The following is a 19,156-nucleotide window of genomic DNA, read 5'->3' as shown; positions in this document are numbered from 1 at the left end:
CGTTGCGTAATGTTGCCTCTAGGCAACAAACACATTAAGAAAATCCTCATTAAAATTGTTTATACCTCTAAACGTCACTAAAAATGTGAATTAAACTGTTTGATGTGTGAAAATCACAATAAAAATAGGCCTGGGGGCAAAAGTGTCTCTTCTACATAACAAAAATGACTATAAGGATGTAGTGTGACGACGTCAAAGAATTGACTTGTTATTTCAGCGTCATCCCTTATTATTAAATGCTATCTAATTTGCATGATATGCTTATAAATAAAATGGGGTTGTTACCCTGAGGCAATTTCGCAGATTACATGAGTGTTTACAACTTACAAATGCATACATTAAAAAAGTGGACATTTTTAGAACGTATTCAGCCATAAAAGCTGTATTTAATTTCATCTTTGCAATTTACTTACTGTCAGACATAAACATTGTTCTAAACAGACCCTTTAAAGCCACAAAGCGAGATTGACAGGCAAGATAGCAAATGATACGCCTCTATCGCTGGGGGAGGGGCTCTGTCTACGCCACAGCGAATCAGCGCGCAGAGGAGGCGGGGTTTGTGCCGGTGGGGCTGTCACTCAGCCGCTCGCTGTGTCCTGAGATCTGAGTTGTTGCGCTTCTATTGTGGAAGGCGCGTCTCTTTGGGAAATAACGCGTGTATTGACACAAGGAATCGTTGCGTTGTATCATTTTCACATACAATGGGATTGTCGTCTCGTGCTTGGCGAGGTAAGATGATAAACAATTGAATCTGTCTCTTGTATTTGAACTTGTTCCGAGAGAAACTTTTTCTTAAAGGTGAACTCCACGGAGTGGGTTTTGTTCGTACAGATCCATTCGGCTCCACAGCGCTTGTTTTTGGCTTTAACAAAGTGGAAAGCAGGGGGAAATATTAAACTGCTTTGTTTTGGATAAAAAATATGTTATTTGGTTTTAATAAATGTGCCGTTGCTGATGCACATAGGCTAACAGTGGGGAGTTTAGTTCAACCCAATGTTTGGGAATGGGAGGAATTAACAACAAAACATTCTACGATACGTTGACAATACATTTGTTTACACTCTAGAAGCTGTACAATTTGTGTTTGGCGTAAAAATGTTCATTATTTACTCTCTTTGTCATTATATTTTTACTTTCAAACTTGATAGATCAATAGCTCAACCAAAATTAAAACGGTCTTTATGTAACGTTACTCACCCCCATTTCAAGCCCTTGTGACTTACTTTCTTCCGTGAAACACAAACATAATCGACACGAGTCGTTACATGTATTCCAAGTCTTCTGATGCCATGCGATAGCTTTTATGTGAGGAACAGGCCGAAATTTTAGTCGCCATCCACTCATCATCCGCTTCAATTAAACGCTGCTACCGAATTGAATTGAACTTCAGAATCAGATCAGTCTGATTCGTGAACAGATCATTAACTGTCTAAATTTGCGTACTTCCCCACTGAATAGTAACCAGAAATCAGTAGTATGACAGAATGTGCAGTTTTATGAAACAAAACCTGAATGACCTGTGTCACATGACAATAACAACATGATGAGTTTAGTGTATTAGACAGTGTTCATACTATAGAACATGTAATACTTTTTTAATGGTCACTAAGTAAGTTTTCAAATTAAGTAGGCTAATTTCTCAAGGAAGCAGGTTCAATGTGAGATCACTATCCCATAAGGCTAAGAAAATATTAAGTTGAAAAAAAAAAAAAAAACTAAAAATGTGTTTACACTGCATACTTGCTAACCCAAAGAAGGCACTTCATCAGCTTTGGAAAAAGCAAATTAGATGAATTGCAATTTAATGCAAATTAATTAAAAATAAAAATCTGACTCACTTTTTCGTGACATTGGTATGGCTGCTTCTCCCATGTGCTAGGGCGGATGTCACAATTTTCAGTGAATAATGACTTAATTTTGTTTCTGTCACACAAAGGTATTGTAGAGCTTTAGGCAACTTGGAAAATCGCACACAAGTCATGTGGGCTATTTTTGTGTTAATTTCATGGTGATTTTGTGCCCTCTTTGAAGCTTTGTCATTTATTGGCATTACATGAAAAATACTTTTTTGGGAAATATCTCCAATTTCCGGAGAAGAAAGAAATTCATACAGGTTTGGAATGACAGTATGGTTGATTTTTGTGAGAACCATTTCTTCAAAGCCCTTCAGTCTACAACTGATCTTATGAATTTACAAAGTTTGTGATTGTCAATAGGAAATCAGTCTGTGCCATTTTAATACTGATGATTATTTTTAATCTAATCGCAGAAATGCCAATTTTGTCACTGGTCTTCATCCTAAGAGAGCTCATCTGAAAGTACTCATTACTCACTGGTGTTGAAAACCCTGCAACGGTCCGAAATGGATTAGTCTCGCTTAATTTGTAACGCTTTAAAGAGAAATAGTTTTTTTTGTTGTTCCTTCAGCAGTAACCTTGGCAGCCAGCTGTTGCTTCGAACATCTTGGCAGCCTACCCAGTAAATCTGCGGTTTTATTCTCTCTCCTGGGTTTGGAGTTTTTGATGCCCAAATTGGAGAGGTTTGTGTGCTTTGCAGCCTAAAACCCTTTGTAGCTCCGCTGTCTTTGTTTTAGGCGCATCCATTATTCAAATTCGAGCAAATACTTTGTTCTCATCTGTTAGAAACTGAGTGGCATGTAAATGAAATGTCTTCATCAAATGGAGACTACAGATATCCGCCCAAATGTCTTGTTGCATGTCAAATGAGGTGCAGATGGCTCTGAATGCTCATCTAATGAGTTGCTGTATATTTTATTGTTAATTTAATTATCAAAACTCCAACGTAATTATGTTCAGCCTAGCTAAATTTAGTTAGAAATACTCCTCTTGAGAGCAGGGCTTGGGGCCAACCAAGAAACACATCTGTGTCCTGTTGGTTTCAGCTGTAAGAATGTTGTGCCCTTTCTGTGAAATGTTCAAATTCTCACTTAAATGGTGATATACTCCTTTAAACCGCTGCATGAATAGTCATGCTGCTTTGTGTGGTCATTTGAAACCCCCTCAGGGTGGATTAGAAGTCAAACACCCCGAATGTCTGACAGCAGGGAACCCGTCAAAAACACTTTCCTCGTGCTCAGAGGGTTCAAATCAATGGCCTTTGTGTCGCTACCACTGACAGAAAACAGGCCTGAGGGCGATTTGTTTGTGTTAGCGGATTAATTTCCCCTCTCTCTGTGTCATGGCGGGCACCTGTCAGCACTGAGGGACTCTTCACGTGAACCCTGTGGGACTTTTCGGCTGTCCCGGCGTAGTGCGGTCAGGCTAATTAAGTCTCAGATCTTTTCTTTGCGACTCTCTGGTCTTGTCCCTCGGGCCTTAGACCAACCTTGAGATCTTTGTGCAAGATCAGCAGATGTTTTTCAAGTGGTTTAGTGCAATGTGATTTAGGAAAATTATATTAGATGCAGCTGAGTTGGAGTTAGCCCTCAACTGACCGTTGATTGCGTTATCTAATTCCTGCGAGACCCCGTTGACCCTAGCGAGCAAATCAGAAGACTCCTCCCCGTTTTCATTGTTCATAGGCGACTGTGTGAGTCCGGTGTGCGTGGCTGTGAATGTTTGTGTGTCTGGCTGCATGGGAGGACTCCACCGTATGAGTTGTTTCCTCTGTGCATCTCTGGTTCCCTAGGGATGGTAAACAATCAGAGCATATTCGAGCTCCCAGATCCTGCACAGTGGGGCAGATTATGTGCATAGTTTGCATAATTCACAGATAATGGAAAGGAAATAAGTTCGGATGTGTTTCAAGTTTACCAAATCAAGGTCAGAAGTTGAGAACACCTCCGGGAACAAGACCCAAATGGCTTAATTCGAAGACTAAACAGTCCCTGCCCTAAGTGTGACCTCTTTCTGAAAGAGTTTGTCTTTTGCTTCTCTCAAAAAGGAAGTATTTCATTATCTCAAGACTCAGATCGGATGCTCTAGTTCCTAATCTGTTTGCCCGTCTGTAAACTCCTGAAATAGTCACTCACGTCTATGCAAGACCCTGTTTGTTCATTGATTTATTCTAAGATTATGTTCTCAGAAGAAAAATTGTTGAGTATTCAGCTGGAGATCATGAGAAGCTTTTGAAATGATTGCTGGTAGCAAAATCTGTTGAAATCTCTTGAAGTGGAGTCTCAGAAGACGATGACAAAGGATACATTGTTAATTTGCTGGTAGTAATGCACCAAAGTGGAATTATTTTTTTTTAACCGATGGATAGCGTCAGGAGAATGCATGGACACAGACAGGGATTAGCTATGGCCATCTGTTGCCCGTGGAATCAATAGCCAGACCTTTCTCAGCTTCCCTGCATGGGTACAGGAAAGGATCACTGCACCACTCCATCAACGCTACTTCAGTTTGGCCGAGAGTGACCTCGGATACTCCATTTATAATGAGTGTTCCATCATGCACCTTTGTGTGCAAGAGAGTGACGTCTTAAACGGAACCACGACTCCCACCTCTCCTTGCACTCTTCCAGTACCCTGCATGACCTGCAAATCTCTTGTTAAGATGAACAATATAATTGGTTAAGTAGTCAGCTGTAAGTTCAACAACAGTTACAACTAATGTCAATTTTAAAACTTTTCAAATGTGCTTTTTACCAAGGCTACCATATCGTGTGGACACTCGTGATTGTAAGCTTTGTTTATTCTTTCTGACATATTTAGTTTTCATTTGGTTGTCCCAGTGGACGCTTCCATTGCACGAAAAGGTTTCCTTTTAGTTGGCCATTGAGTTCCCAGCTATTTTCTTCCTTCACCCATTCTCTTTCATGGCTCTTTTTGAAGGTGTCGACACAATGGAGTGTCTTCCTATGACACTTCCGCAGCCTGGAGGTTTGGGGATTCGGTTTTCAGGTCGATGTAGAGTAGACCATTTCATCCTTATTGCGGTAGACAACCCTAAAGAGCTGACGCCAACTCAGACCACCCTTCTCACTTCTGCCTGAGTGACTTTCCTGACATTCCTGGCAGAATCACCTGGCCTTAGCACCCTGCGTTTCTGAATCCAAGACATTGTGTGGCCGGTAGACTGGAAAAACAAGCTTATGAGCGTTGGTTTGTGTTTGTGTTTGATTCTGTGTATGTTGACAGAGTTTGCTATGAAGCATGGATGTCTTGTCTCAGAACTTAAAGGTCAGGTTGTAGGTGTTGTATTGCAGTCATGTGACTCCAGAACTGTTTAAGATCATTGGGGATAGAGGGAACTGCCTGCTATATGAGTGCTGCAATTTGAAGGAAGGCCAAGTCTTGTACTGGAAACCCTAATGGACCATAATGGTTCTGTAATTACATTACCAAATTACTTGTTTCACATCTATATTTTGCTCTTCAATGTTCTACCTACTTAATCCAACAAATTTTCCATCTTAAATGGATTGTTCACCCAAAAGATTATTCAAACTTGTTGTTATACAGATTTGATATAATGTGACATGAGGGTAAATGTATTTTTTGGGTCAACTATCCTTTTAATAGTCAGTACATTGTACGCTTAAGTGAGACAAGTGTGTTTGTGTGTTTTTAAATAATTTATCAGTTGCTTTATATCATATTTAATAGCCTACAGCCCTAGCCTCATAATAAACCAGCCATCTTAGACCATTTCCTCTTTTCTGCCTAATGCAGAGGCCCATGGGAAAGAGAGCGAGGCTGCTGGCAAACCCTATCAGATGCATGGAGCCATCTGCCTCTACACCTGACACTGTAACACTCACTTCCATCCATCCAGTTGGGTCTCAACCCCACCAAATGCCTTTTCCTGATTAACAATAGTTTCATTTCAAACCCGTTCACTCAGTCTCATACGTTCCCAGCATCCTTTGGGATCTTTCCACCTGTTCGGTGAGCGTAACCTCGAATGACAAGCTGCTCAATATTTAAAATGGCAAACGCTATGAAGAACTAGAGCACTGGAGCGCAGCGTCTGCATTGGGTTCTGCGCCGTTTGTTTCCATGTGGGGCTTTTGTTTCGAGTTGGGGACGAGGATTGAAATATCAGCAGATAGATTTCCACAGTTCCACTTTGGCTGAACCGAATCTCATTCAAGCATCTACGCTCATTGTGAGAGGGGGGAGATTTCAGGAGGCTGGCTGACGCACACAAGGCCGTCTCCTTCTGGCTTCTCTCTCTTTGAACCAGATCTCTGTTCTCAGCGGGACTAATATGACTCTCTCGCGCTTGCTAAGTGGACTCTTTGGAGGTTTCCGCCACAAAGAGGGACTTCAAATGGGGACAGGCGGATCTACGTGAAGCGTTCAAAGACAAGCATCCCCATCTCTCTGTCCGCTGGGTGGGTGGAAGGATCAAACCTTGAGCCTTTCATTAACACCAGCAGACTGAGCAAAGCGCTTTCTACAATTAGATATTTTTTAATTTCATAAAGTAGGGGGAATTGCCGCACAAGCCTTCGGGGTGAAAATTTGAGGAATGTCACCTCTTAACAAGTCTGTAATTGGTTCTCGGCTTTCTTCGCTTCCACCTGAAGAAACATGGTATGACTAATCAGATGATTGACGGGGAGCTGAAAAAAATGAATTATGTGCACAATAAGGCCTTGCATAAGGTTAACAGCTCCTGCCAAGTGTTGAGAGAACAGTGGCTGTGTTGTACCTGTGTCGGTTGTCATGGAGGCGTGTCCCAAAGCGAAGAAAGTGATAAAGACCGCTTAGTATCTGTGAAGTCTTTGTTTTGCAATGTTTACCCTTCAGCAGCCGTGAATCACCACGTCATTAGCTTGTCTTGACTGCTCTGCGCAGTTGCATTTATTCGGATTCCATTCAATGTTATCCTTGTCTTTTTGACGGACAGTAAAGATGCACAGTACAAGGTGAAGGATGGCGCAACTGTCTCCTTTGCTTTCCATCATTGTGGCTCATTAGCTTCTTCCAGCATATTTGCGCAATGATTAAACGCATTGCACGCTAGACAGCGCCACCTCCACAATGCAAGTCGAGTGGAAATCTTATTATTTTTGCCCTACATTTCCTGCTTGCCAGACCTGGATGTCTAATTCCCATGAAAGTGAGGTTGTTTGCTAGTCATGCGTGTACAAGGACGATTTAATGCATGTAATCCTCGGGACTCCTCATGTTAAGAGTCTATTTTGCTCTAATTACACTTAAATGGACACATTTCAGGACTTTGTCCTTGGCTGCATTGTTGTGGACGTTACCGTTTCAGACAGACTGCAGTCTGTCCCTGCTATATCTCTCCTCTGAGTACTTAATATGTACCGTAGAGATTTAGTATGACACTGCTAGATGTAATTTACATATGTTGGTCATAATCAGCAAGGCTATTTGTAGCAGAAACAGCTGTTGTTTGTTGCGGTGGTGGTGGTGCTGCTGCTATTCTGCACACGCAGCAAACCCTCACGGCCCTTTAATAAATCATAACCATTTTGTTTAAGAAGGTAATAACTCAACTTGCTCCAGTCTATGTTTTTTCAGACTTAAAGGCAAAGTCCATTTTTTATAATGTGTAAATACTGGGAGAGTTGACTTTATTTTAGCTGTTTTCGTTGATTTAGGTGACCTAAAAAATCAGTGGTGTGAGTTTAGGGTGGGACTACCAGTAAAAAAATATATATATTTTTTTCAATTCTGTTTGGTGCAGAAATCACAGATTTCACCTTTAAAGTAACAATTGAAGCAGGGATAGGCATCCTAAAGTACCACTGCCCTGCACAGTTTAGCTCTAACTCTAATCAAACACAACTGAACAAGCTTATCAAGGTCTTCAGAATTACTAGGGCCTACAGGCAGGTGAAGGCTTTTTTTCAGGGTTGGAACTAAACTCTGCAGGATGTCAGCACTCTAGGACCGACGTTGCCCAACCCCGAATTGAAGTTACTTTTCTTGCCCCTTTGACCTTCTACTGGCCACTTTAGCTGGGACAGATGGACAGGTTTATTCTCGAGGTCAAGGTGCCTCTTGCCCCAGGGTTTCCTATTGTTTTGTTTTATTGATCTCATCCCTTCAACGGACATGTCTGCATCAGTTTGGAATGTGGACTGTTGCATATGCAATCAATAAGCTGGATGTCAGCAAGGTCACCTTTAAGCCCTCCTTGTTTGTTTGGGTGGCACAAAGGTTTAACCGGTGAAGGTCTCAGAAGAGACCTGTTAATGTTTATTTAAAAGCAGTTTTATCAATATGCCAGTATTATCGAATTGACAAGTTCTGACAGGTTGATTGGATGAGCTATTGTATTCAAAACATTCAGCAACAAAGAGCTCTTACCACCAGTTTGTGAAGCATTTGAGACTATGGTTTAAACTGGATTACCAAGGTTAAGAGTGTTTCAGGCACATTGCATCTTGCATGCCTTGTGGCTTATTACTTTATTGTGCATGCTCCATTGTGCACACTAATGACCCATGTAACATACAGTACGGCAATACCAGATTATTTGACTGATTGTGTGAATCTGTATGTAGATAAACATGGAGAGAACAAAAGGGATTAACTCAAGAAAACTTAATGGTTCACAATCTGATGACCTGTGCTTGCTGTTGGGTAAGACCCCCAGATCCAAAGGCCAAACCCCAGACAATGTGTTTTTGCTAGGGGTGAGATGGTTGACCTGTTGTCCTTCAGAGCCGAAGGCCAGATAAGAGGAGTGGATTAGTGTCTCTCCCAGCATTCCTCCTTCCCACTGTAGCGAAAGCGATGCCTCACTGGGAAGCCTAGGGGAATTTTGAGTGGTGACACTATGGACCTTTTCTATTCCACTGGTTTTCTCTCCTTTTTTAATCTCACCCATCCTTTACCACTGAAATAAAATGTTAGGGTTTATCATTTTCTGGAAGCCCCTATGACCTGGAAAATTAGAGACATTTGTGCAGGAAATTATGGGTGTGATTATGGTGGCAGGAAATGGCTGTCGGCAATTAAAAAAGATGAGGAGAAAACACGTGTTGCCTTGAGACGCAGGTGCAGTCTCCAGACTCTTCCGTCAGCTCTCCTCACATTAAAATAAACATAACTCTGTGTTTGTCGGAAAGGTTGCGGGTGATCAAAGACCTCGCTGGATCCATTTTCGGACACCTAAATGTTATCTAACACACTAGATTAGTAGTTTCAGTAGTGTGGATCACCCTGGCTGAGCGGTTCAAAAGGTGTAAATGATGACAGATGTGCAATAAATGTTGATTTGCCATGCTTTGTCTGCTTACAAATGAAAGATTCAATTTTTCAAAGCTGTAAAAGAAATTCTACCAACATATTTGAGAGATTTACTGTCGTTAGTTTTTTTTGTCTCATTTTAGGAAGTGATAAATGCAGATCTGGTTATGTTCTCCTGTAATTGTGGGATTAAATTCATGGCATTTGAGGCTTTTTCTCTGTTGCTGATAACAATATACGTCAAGATAAACCCAGGTAAACCCAGCTGTGTTTTTCAAAATCCCTGAGTAGATGTTGTGATCTCTAATGCTGATCTTGGTTCAGCATCCTTTCAGGGTCTTTGTTTATGTCATATCGCAGTACCAATCTCACATCAGCATGAAAGGGCAGCTGTTTTCTTCGACCTTTTGCGTGTTCTACAATCTTCACGCTCTTATTGACTCCCATCAGTTCAGTTGACTATGTTTCAATAACGCAATTATCGCTATAAAATCTTTAGTCACGGGCATGATGAGATTTTTACGAGCCAGACGTGTCACATGTGTACAGACGAGTGTGTATTTGCCGGCGTGTGTCCTATCTTTTGGATTGATTAGCTGGTAAGTGACCTGCTCGGTTCAAGGTTAATTGGTTTATTGTAGCAGATCATGTTGTGAGATGGAGATTGAGCGGAGAAGAGTTCGACACAGCTATAATGTGCATGAATGTGCAGCTTTTAGGCTGTAATGAGCTGCTGAGCTTGCAGCCAATCAGGCGCTGCGGTTCAGCCAGTTCGGCCTGCTTTATGTATTTAATGAGCTTTTTAGGAATGTTTGAGAGAAGCGTGTATTGTTTCTTGTACGCGGAAGGAGGATGAGGTTATTGTTAGATTAATAACACGGTTAGACGTTTCGCTTCAGGGCGCTGATGTGTTGTGTGTTTTGGTGTGAATATGTGTTTACTTGAGTCTAATGCCTTTTCCTGACTCAGCTAGCAGGGTGCTGCTTCAGCTCACTGGAGCCTATAGACACACACACACACACACACACACACACAAACACACAAACACACAAACACAGAGTCTTAGCATTCACCCCGGCCTGACTTCATACATCCCATTCAAGCACCAGGCATTACTTTATCAGTGATTCCCAGCTGGACCAATTTAACTTTGCTTTAAGCCATTATTTGTAATTATGATAATAATCTTGTTATTTTATTTTGTATTTTATTACTATTTTATATTTTAGTAATAATTATCAATTGCACTACCAGTCAAAAGTTTTTGAACAGTACGTTTTTAAAGAAGTCTCTTCTGCTCACCAAACCTGCATTTTTTTTTATCCAAAGTAATATTTATTTAAAATATTTTTACTATTTAAAATAACTGTTTTCTATTTGAATATATTTTAAAATGTAATTTATTCCTGTGATCAAACTAAATTTTCAGCATCAATACTCAAATGCTGTTTTTCTGAACTTTCTATTCATCAAAGAAACCTGAAAGAATTCTACTAGCTGTTTTCAACATAATAATAATAATAATAATAATAATAATAATAATAATAATAATAATATATGTTTTCTGAGCAGCAAATTAGAATATTAGAATGAATTCTGAATAATCATGTGACTGGAGTAATGATGCTAAAAAAATCAGCTTTGAAATCACAGGAATAAATTACATTTTAAAACGTATGCAAACAGTTATTTCTTTAAAAACATTAAAAATCTTACTGTTCAAAAACTTTTGACTGGTAGTGTATGTCATTTTGTTTTATATATATATATATATATATATATATATATATATATATATATATATATATATCTTATTTTATTCATTTCATTTTCATTGTTTATTACCATGTAGTTCAGTTGAGGAAGTTGCGTCTCACTTCTGGAGCTTTTGTCTTCCCATGTAGCTCATAACTAAATAACACCTCCTGTGTGTGTGAGAGACTTTTTGTAAAATATTCATCACTCATCACACTGCATATTTCCTGCATGATTCACTCATAGGATTTGTGTGCCCTCATTAACCTTACCTGAGTGGCAAATGATGATATTAGACCTTGCCTTTAGTGACGTCTTAAATTAAATTTTGATTAGAATCAAAAATGAGTTTTTAGATATAGGTTACATTTACAATACCAGATATCAGTCATATTTAAAATCGCATCCAAAATGCATGTACAGCTGCTTTTTCAGCGCCTCTAACCATGTGTGTTGCATTTTTAAGATGTTGTGGAAAGTTAAAAATTGTTCAGCTTTTAAAAACGTGTCTCAAGACCCCCTGTGATCTGTCCTGTTACATTTCATCAGTTGCGCTCCATTATACTGTTAGAAAATGCGTCCTGTGTGTTCTTTCCAAACAGAATTTTGGAGAGAACACAAAGGACTGAAACCATGTATGCAATTACTTTCCCAACTCTAACCAATCAGAACATAAGGTATTGGCCAATATGCCATCATAGCCAAACACGAAATGTTTTAAAAGATGAAAGCACTGCTTTTTTGCAAGGTTTTTGTTTAAAAGTTTTTGAAAGAAGTGCTAATGCTCACCAAGGCTGCATTTATTTGTTAAAAAATACAGTAAAAACTGTAATATAGTGAAATATTCTTATAATTTAAAACAAATGTTTTTTAATACATTTTATAATGTTATTTATTTCTGTAGTGGCAAAGCAGCCAGTCTTCAATGTCACATTACTTCAGAAATCATTTTGATATGCAGATTTGGTGATCATAGTTTTGTGGAAACCGTGATACATTTTTTTTTTTTTCCCCAGAATTCTTTGAAGAATAGAATGTTCTATAGAACAGCATGGTCTTTAGATGTCTTTACTGTCCTTTTTAACAATTTAATGTGACTTGCTGAATTTATGGGTTTTTTTTTTAAAAAAAAAATAAAAATCAAACTGACCCCATGTATGTTTAGACATCAGATGACCACAAACCAGATGTTTTAGTACATTTGAAATTGTCCAAAATTGGATTCAGAAAAATCCAGTCTTGAATGTTTTTGTTGTCGTGCAACCACGTCCTGAACAAATTGGCTGGCAAAATGCAGGCACTCAATAAGATTCAGATTCTTCCCCATTCTGCCTTTCATCTGCACCGAGGCTCATGAGATCGTTAGCAGACCTCAGTCTCAGTGGATTTCAGCAGTCAGAGGTCAGCTGTCTTCAGAGACGTCACTCACCAGGCCTGGAGGTTTTGTTCCCATATGGAAGGAAAGACCTTATTCATGCTGTTTTTATTCCCTGAACACCAAGGAGCACCATGAGTGAGGTATGGATAGAGAGAGAGAAAGGAGAGAGAGAAAAGAACAGGCAAGCACAGCTGGGCAGCCAAGGCAGGACAGTTTTATTTCAGAGAGTCAGTGTGCTTTGTAATGTGAAGAAAAGAGCCAGGGGAATACTTCACAACACCCAGCGGACCGTTCCTCTGTCTGTCTCTCTTTTTCATCCTCTCCTCATCTGTTCTGTCTTCATCTGTCTCTCTCATTTTGCCTCATTTTATGTCATTTTAAAAGAATAGTTGACTCTAAAAAGAAAATTGTGTCATAATTTACTGACCTTCATATCACTTCAAACCTTTTTGACTTTCTTTCATCTGTGCAACATAAAAGTTGTTTTGACTTTCTTCAAAACTTATTTTTTGTGTTCTTGGACTCCAAAATGACCATAAAACTGGTCCATATGATTTGTACTTCAAGTCTTCTGAAGCAAAACAATATCTATTTGTGATAAAGGGAAGATTTTCAATAAATAACGATCATAGAAACCACTTTTATGATACTTTTATGGTGATGTTTTGTCATTATTAAAGGAACATCCCTAGAGTTAAACAGTTGAGTTTTACCATTTTCAAATCCATTTCGCTGATCTCAAAATTCCTGGATTATTACACATAAATGAGAGTATAGTTCCTGTTTAGCAATATAGTATAGCAATATCGACCTAGTATAGCAATATCGACCTAGAAAATCTCAACTTTTCATTTTTTGTCCGTCTTTGTACACGATGTAACTACAAAAGAGTCAAGTTTTAAATATGAAAAATATCGAAACTCTTTGGTCATCTTTGAGCGAGATGCTAACGGTCTAATCGGATTCAATGATCTATGCTAAGCTATGCTAAAAAGTGCTACTGCCAGAGCCGGAGATCGGCTGAATGAATTCAAAAACGGTAAACTCAACTGTTCAACTCTAGGGGAGTTGGAAAATGAGCCTATTTTTAAAAAAGTGGTATTCCTTTAAGCTTGACAGTCATTTTTCTAAAATTCACCTTGTGTTCCATGGAAGAAAGACTCAAGACAGGTTAAGATCAACATGAGACTGACACACAGGGAAGAAATTGTTAAATAAACTCATTATTTTTGTTTTCTTTTAACACAAAAAGTTTACTCATAGCTTCATAACATTAAAGTTGAACCACTGATGTCACATTGACTTAAAGACATAAAGATGTCCTTACAACCTTTTTGGGCCTTGAATATGTCAGTTGTGTTGATGTCTGTGCAGGCTCAGAAAGTACTTGAATTTTATCAGAAATATCTTAATTTGTGTTCTGAAGATGAACAAAGGTCTTACAGGCTTTTCATTTTTGGGTGAACTATCCCTTTAAGTTGCTTACGTAAGTGATTCCTTTCTTCGGTCTTTCTATTTTTCTCGAACACATAATTTCTTCGCCGGCAGCGCAGCAGAATAAAGAGGGAATGTGTTTGAGTCTGAGTGACGTGTGATTGCGAATGAGAAACAGCTGTTTCCATCCCCCTCTGTGTCTCTCGGAGTGCTCGTCCCACAGCAGGAGAGAGCCAAGTGGAAAGCAGCACCCAACAGCTGCACATAGACTCAGCAAGGAGCCAAAACAGACAGGTTTTTTATGTCTTCGTTTAGGAGGAACAACAGGAAGGGAACCAAGTATCCAGAAGGTTTCTGGCCTATAGCTGGGCAGTGTAAACAGAGCCAGGCGATAGAGCCGTAAACGTTGGACGGGCCTACGTCAGTGCAAACGACACAAGTGTTTAAGATCTGTTTGACGTGACCCAGAGTGCCGGGGCAAAGGGGCGGTCTGTCGTTAAGAATTCACACCTCTACCTCAGGAGCAGCTGTTGCCCATCTTCTCTCTTCCTCCTCAATGAGGGGGAAGGGAGGAATGCTGATGGAATATTCCGGGTTTATTGCGACCTGACGTCTGCGTGCCGCATTTGTGGAGTGCCGACGATTACCTCAGACAATAAATGCGTGCTTACTGTAAAGGCATGTTTCTTGTGTTTATAAACACAGAGGGACGTGTTGAAATTATTGCCTGAGGTGGTCAACAGCTTGCTAATGGTTGATAGATAAACTGAAAATATTCCTTTAAAGGTAAACCGTGTCATTTTTTTTAAAATGACAAAATACTTTCATGTGCCACTCTAGTTCAGAGAGACATCAATAAGCAGGCCATGAGTAGGTTGATTCCCTAAAATGTTTTCAAAACGTTAGCTGCATCTTAAATGATGTATGTTCAATGCATTATGTACTCTACTGTCTAGTTTATTAATTTTTAAAGAGTTGTGTCATCTCAAATGTAACATGTTTTAATGTGTTTTTCTGAAATGTTTTTCACTATACCAGATTTGCCATGTAATTGTAGTACGAGCGTTAGCTTTAGCATGTTTGGCCTAGTGTTATTTGACTATTATTTAATATTTGGAATTTCAGTTTTGGTTTTAGTCATTTTAGTGCTTTATTTTATTATGTTAGGTTAGTTGCCAAGGGAACTCTTCTAATTTTTATTACCTTTTTTTTTTTTTTTAATGTTTTTTTTTAATAGAAGCTTGTTTCCGCCACTGAATAAAAAATAAAAAGGTAACTGAAAGTATTTTACAATTCTGACTTTTTTTCTCTGTATTGTAAAATAAATCTCACAATTGCAAGTTATAAAGTCACTATACCTGGATATAAACTTGCAATTGCGAGAAATAACGTCAGAATCGCAAGATAAAAACTTCACAAATGTAAGTTTGTATCTTGCAATTCCTACTTTTTTCTTGCAATCCAGAGTTTATATCTTGCAAATTAGAATTTTTTTCTCAGAATTATCAGAATTTATATCTCTCAATTCTTACTTTATTTCTCAGAATTACAATTTTTCTTAGAATTTCAAGTTTAAATCTTGCAATTCTAAGTATTTCTCACAATTGCAAGTTGTAGTGCCACAATACCGGGATATAAACTTGCAATTGAGAGAAAAAAATAAAAAATAAAATCTTCACAAACGTGAGTTTGTATCTTGTAATTCTGACTTTTTTTTTTTCTCACAATTCCAAGTTTATATCCCACAATTCTTACTTTATTTCTCAGAATTCCGACTTTTCTCAGAATTTCACATTTAAATCTCACAGTTTTCTTGCAATTGCGAGTTATAAAGTCACAATACCAGGATATAAACGAAAATAACATCAGAATGGTGAGATAAAACTTTGCAGACTTAGCAATTCTGACTTTTTCTTCTCAGAATTATGGGATGTAACTCACAATTGCGAGTTATAAAGCCAGAATTGTGAGATATTCTGAGATATATATATATATATATATATATATATATATATATATATATAAATTCTGAGGAAAAAAAGTCTCAGTTGCGAGATATAAACATGCAAATATTGAGAAAGTCAAAATTCAGAGTTTATATCTCGCAGTTCTTACTTTATTGTTCAGAATTACGACTTTCTCAGAAACTCAAAGTTTTAATCTTGCAATTCTGAGTTTATATCACATAATACTGTGAGTTTGTATTACGCAGTTCTGAGAAAAAAAGATGTAAACTCACAGTTGGATGAAAAAGTCTGAATTGTGACATAAAAAGTCGCAATTACCATATTTTAAATTTTTCATTCAGCAGGCTTCCATATTTTTCATCTAACATTTCCATTTTGTTTTATTTCAGCTGTTTCAATTAACAAAAGTGTATTCATAAAAGTAAAAAGTTTTATTAGTTCTTCTGCTAAAGCTGTGTAAATCAAAAATAATCTTTATAAAGATACATTTATGTAAGCGAATGTGAATACTGAAAGGTGTGAATATGTTCATTAAAAGTATAAATAGTGTATTGGGTATTGCAGATAAAATCTTTTGTGGAACAGTGAAAGTAGTTATTATTTTTCAGACTAGTGCTACTAGTGGAGCAGAAGTTTCACCTTTAATATAGAAGGTCGTCTTTGTTTATTAGTAGTCTGTGTGGAGGAAGGGACATATCTTACCCTACAAAGACTTTAAACGTGTTACCTGATACAGAATGGTACAATTCCAACCTAAATTTAAACAGTGCTTTCTAATAAACTTGACAGCAAAGATAAAGACACAAAGGCCCATTAGAGCGAGAGAGAGAAGGAATGAGAATAATTCACAGCCTCTCCCTCCTGCGCTCCATCACTGAGGCTTTATGAGGCCACAGGCAGCTATAAACTTTTCCTTTTTAATAAAAGCAGCTATTCGTACATTTCTCTTTCTCATTATCTGTGTACAGGAGAGAAAAAGAGAATCGTTTTCCCACACGGTTTTCATTTTAAACGCGTATGCAGTTCACACTATATAAGCAGACATAAACACGCAAGCACCTCAGCTGTGTTTCTCCTCAGGGTGAATGAGTTTTATCCTGTCTGCTGCCGATCCAAAAGGCCTTTGGGCTCCTATCAACACATTTAATACCTCACAATAAATGAAAACACACACAAACACACCTCAGAGAGATCTGTGTCTGGGTAGATACTCATGTCAAGTGCAGGTCAAGTGAAAGATCTATCTGTTCACGGCCATTGAGAATCAGAACTAGAAAACTAGCATGACTAGACATTTAAAGTCAACTTGAAATGATTGGATTTGTGTTCATAGTCTCATTTAGATATAGAACACCATGTTTTGACAGTCAAATACTTTTTTTCCTCATTAAATATCCTGTTTTGTTCTGATGTTGAGTTACGCCTTTTCACGTTGAATATAAGATCCATACACATACTGTTGCCATATGTTTTGTGGTTGTGCCACATCCTGGTATGCTCCAACGGAAAGTGATAGCCCAGAAAAACAGACCCAGACGAAGTGATAGTAGGAAGTAGTCCATCAATATGCGGTGCTGTCTTTACACGTTCTCTTCCATCTCTAGCCATCTCTGTCTTTTATCTGTTCTCTTTGGTTTGACATATGGCAAACCTGCATTCTCCACCATAGTAACCCAGCCGAGGGGGAAATGTGCTGTCAATCAAAGAAGCATGAGATCAGAGGTTGCTAGGTAACGGGGTAAAACAGACCCCAAACCCCTAACTAACAACAACAAACTGTGCAAGTGCACATTTCAGAAAACAGCTAATAACATGTTCGGGAAACCGTTGAGTTTGGCATCTCGCTGGCGTGCGGCCACAGTATCCCACAGCAGCTGTGAGAGGAGTTTTCACACTAAACACACCGCTACTTCCAAGCCTTGACTAGTACTGACTGACCTTTACTCTTCAACTCCCTACTGTTTTTTCTTTTTTTCACCACTAACTCACCAACCTTACTGCGGTTAGTGATTTTTCAGTGATTTAAAGATTAGTTCACCCAAAAATGGAAGTTCTGTCATCAGTTGCTCACCTCTTGTCATTCTAACCCTGCATGACTTCCTTTAAACACAAATGGTGAAATTATGATTCACAATTTGCCTTTTCAATATCTTTTCAGGCTATGACAGAGATGCATCATAATAATAGTCAATGTGATTCATTTTGTGTGATGAATCAATCTTATATGGAAAAAAGTGGACATTCACATAAAAATTCACCTCGTGTTCATTGCTTGTCATTCAGACGTGGGCTTGGAACAAAGGGAAGTATGATGACCGAATATCCAGTATAATAACTTGATTGCAGCTCTAAAAACAAGAATTTAAAGTGCCCCTATTATGCCATTTTTAAGGTTCTAAATATTCTTTTGGGAGGCTCCTCTCTTTAGAGGCATGCAAGGTCAAAAACCGCTTTTGTTTTATTAAAATATGCATTTAATATCACCTCATTTTCCAGCGATTTCCAAACGATTAGTCTGAAACAGTTCAAAGATTCAGTCGCTTTAAACCCCTCCTTTCCGTGAGCGTATTCTGCTCTGATTGGTCAGAGGGTCCAGTCTGTTGTGATTGATTTACCGCGTACAGCGCATGTCAGAAACAATATGCCCATTGTCATAGTTCTGTATTTTAAATGCTTGTTAGAAAATATAAACATCTATTATTTATCATACTTACAGGTTCTGATTCAGTGGAGCTGACTGGTCCAAATAAACAGGATACTGAGCCATTTTTCAAGAGCAAGCATTTTGTGAATTCACACTGAACTCTCTGAGATTAGAGAATGGGTGGGATCAAGTTGTTCCCGGCTAGCCAAAGTGAAACATAGGTGGGCATTATGCAAATGTGTAAACCCTTTGACGTATAGCTATCACGGATGTAGGATTCGAATTCCTGATGACTCGTTTAGGTGATTCAGAGTCTATTCTTTTTTTTTGAGAGACAATAACTTTAGTTACTGTTCACTGTCCGCTTCACAATTTTGCAGTTAGTTCACATTATGCCATTTTTAGGGTTTCTGATATTGTTTTATGAGTCTCCTACAATAGGTTTACATGCATGCAAGGTCAAAAAACGCGTTTGTTTTCTCAAAATATGCATTTAATTTTACCTAATTTTCCAGCGATTCTCAAACTATTAGTTTGAAGCAGTTTCTCTAAACCCCTCCTTTTCATGAGCCTACTCTGCTCTGATTGGTCAGATGGTCCAGTCTGTTGTGATTGGTCTACCGTGAAAAACTATTGTTCGAGAGCCAACGTAGAACACAGACGGGCATTATGCGAATATGTAGATCTTATGACATGTTATCATGGAAGTGGCATTCAAAATCATGGTGACTCGTTTAGGTGAGTCGATTTTTTTTTTTTTTTTTTGATAGAGAGAGACATTAACTCACGTTTTATACACAATATTGCTAGTCATTTTATTCAGGTAGTTCCAAAACAGCTAT

At 38.5% G+C, this 19,156-nt stretch overlaps 1 protein-coding gene across 1 annotated transcript in view; it reads left to right on the top strand.

Moving 5' to 3' along the window:
• Positions 1-568: 568 nt before the first annotated feature.
• The window catches only part of sipa1l2 (signal-induced proliferation-associated 1 like 2), an 82,541-nt gene continuing 63,953 nt past the window's right edge, over positions 569-19,156 (top strand). Inside the window, 1 exon segment of the mRNA XM_051123465.1 lies at positions 569-729. The gene's annotated coding sequence lies outside the window, so the exon portion shown is untranslated.

This window comes from Labeo rohita, chromosome 11 (genome assembly GCF_022985175.1).
Source record: "Labeo rohita strain BAU-BD-2019 chromosome 11, IGBB_LRoh.1.0, whole genome shotgun sequence".
Lineage (NCBI taxonomy): Eukaryota > Metazoa > Chordata > Actinopteri > Cypriniformes > Cyprinidae > Labeo > Labeo rohita.
This window is presented reverse-complemented; position numbering and strand designations above follow the sequence as displayed.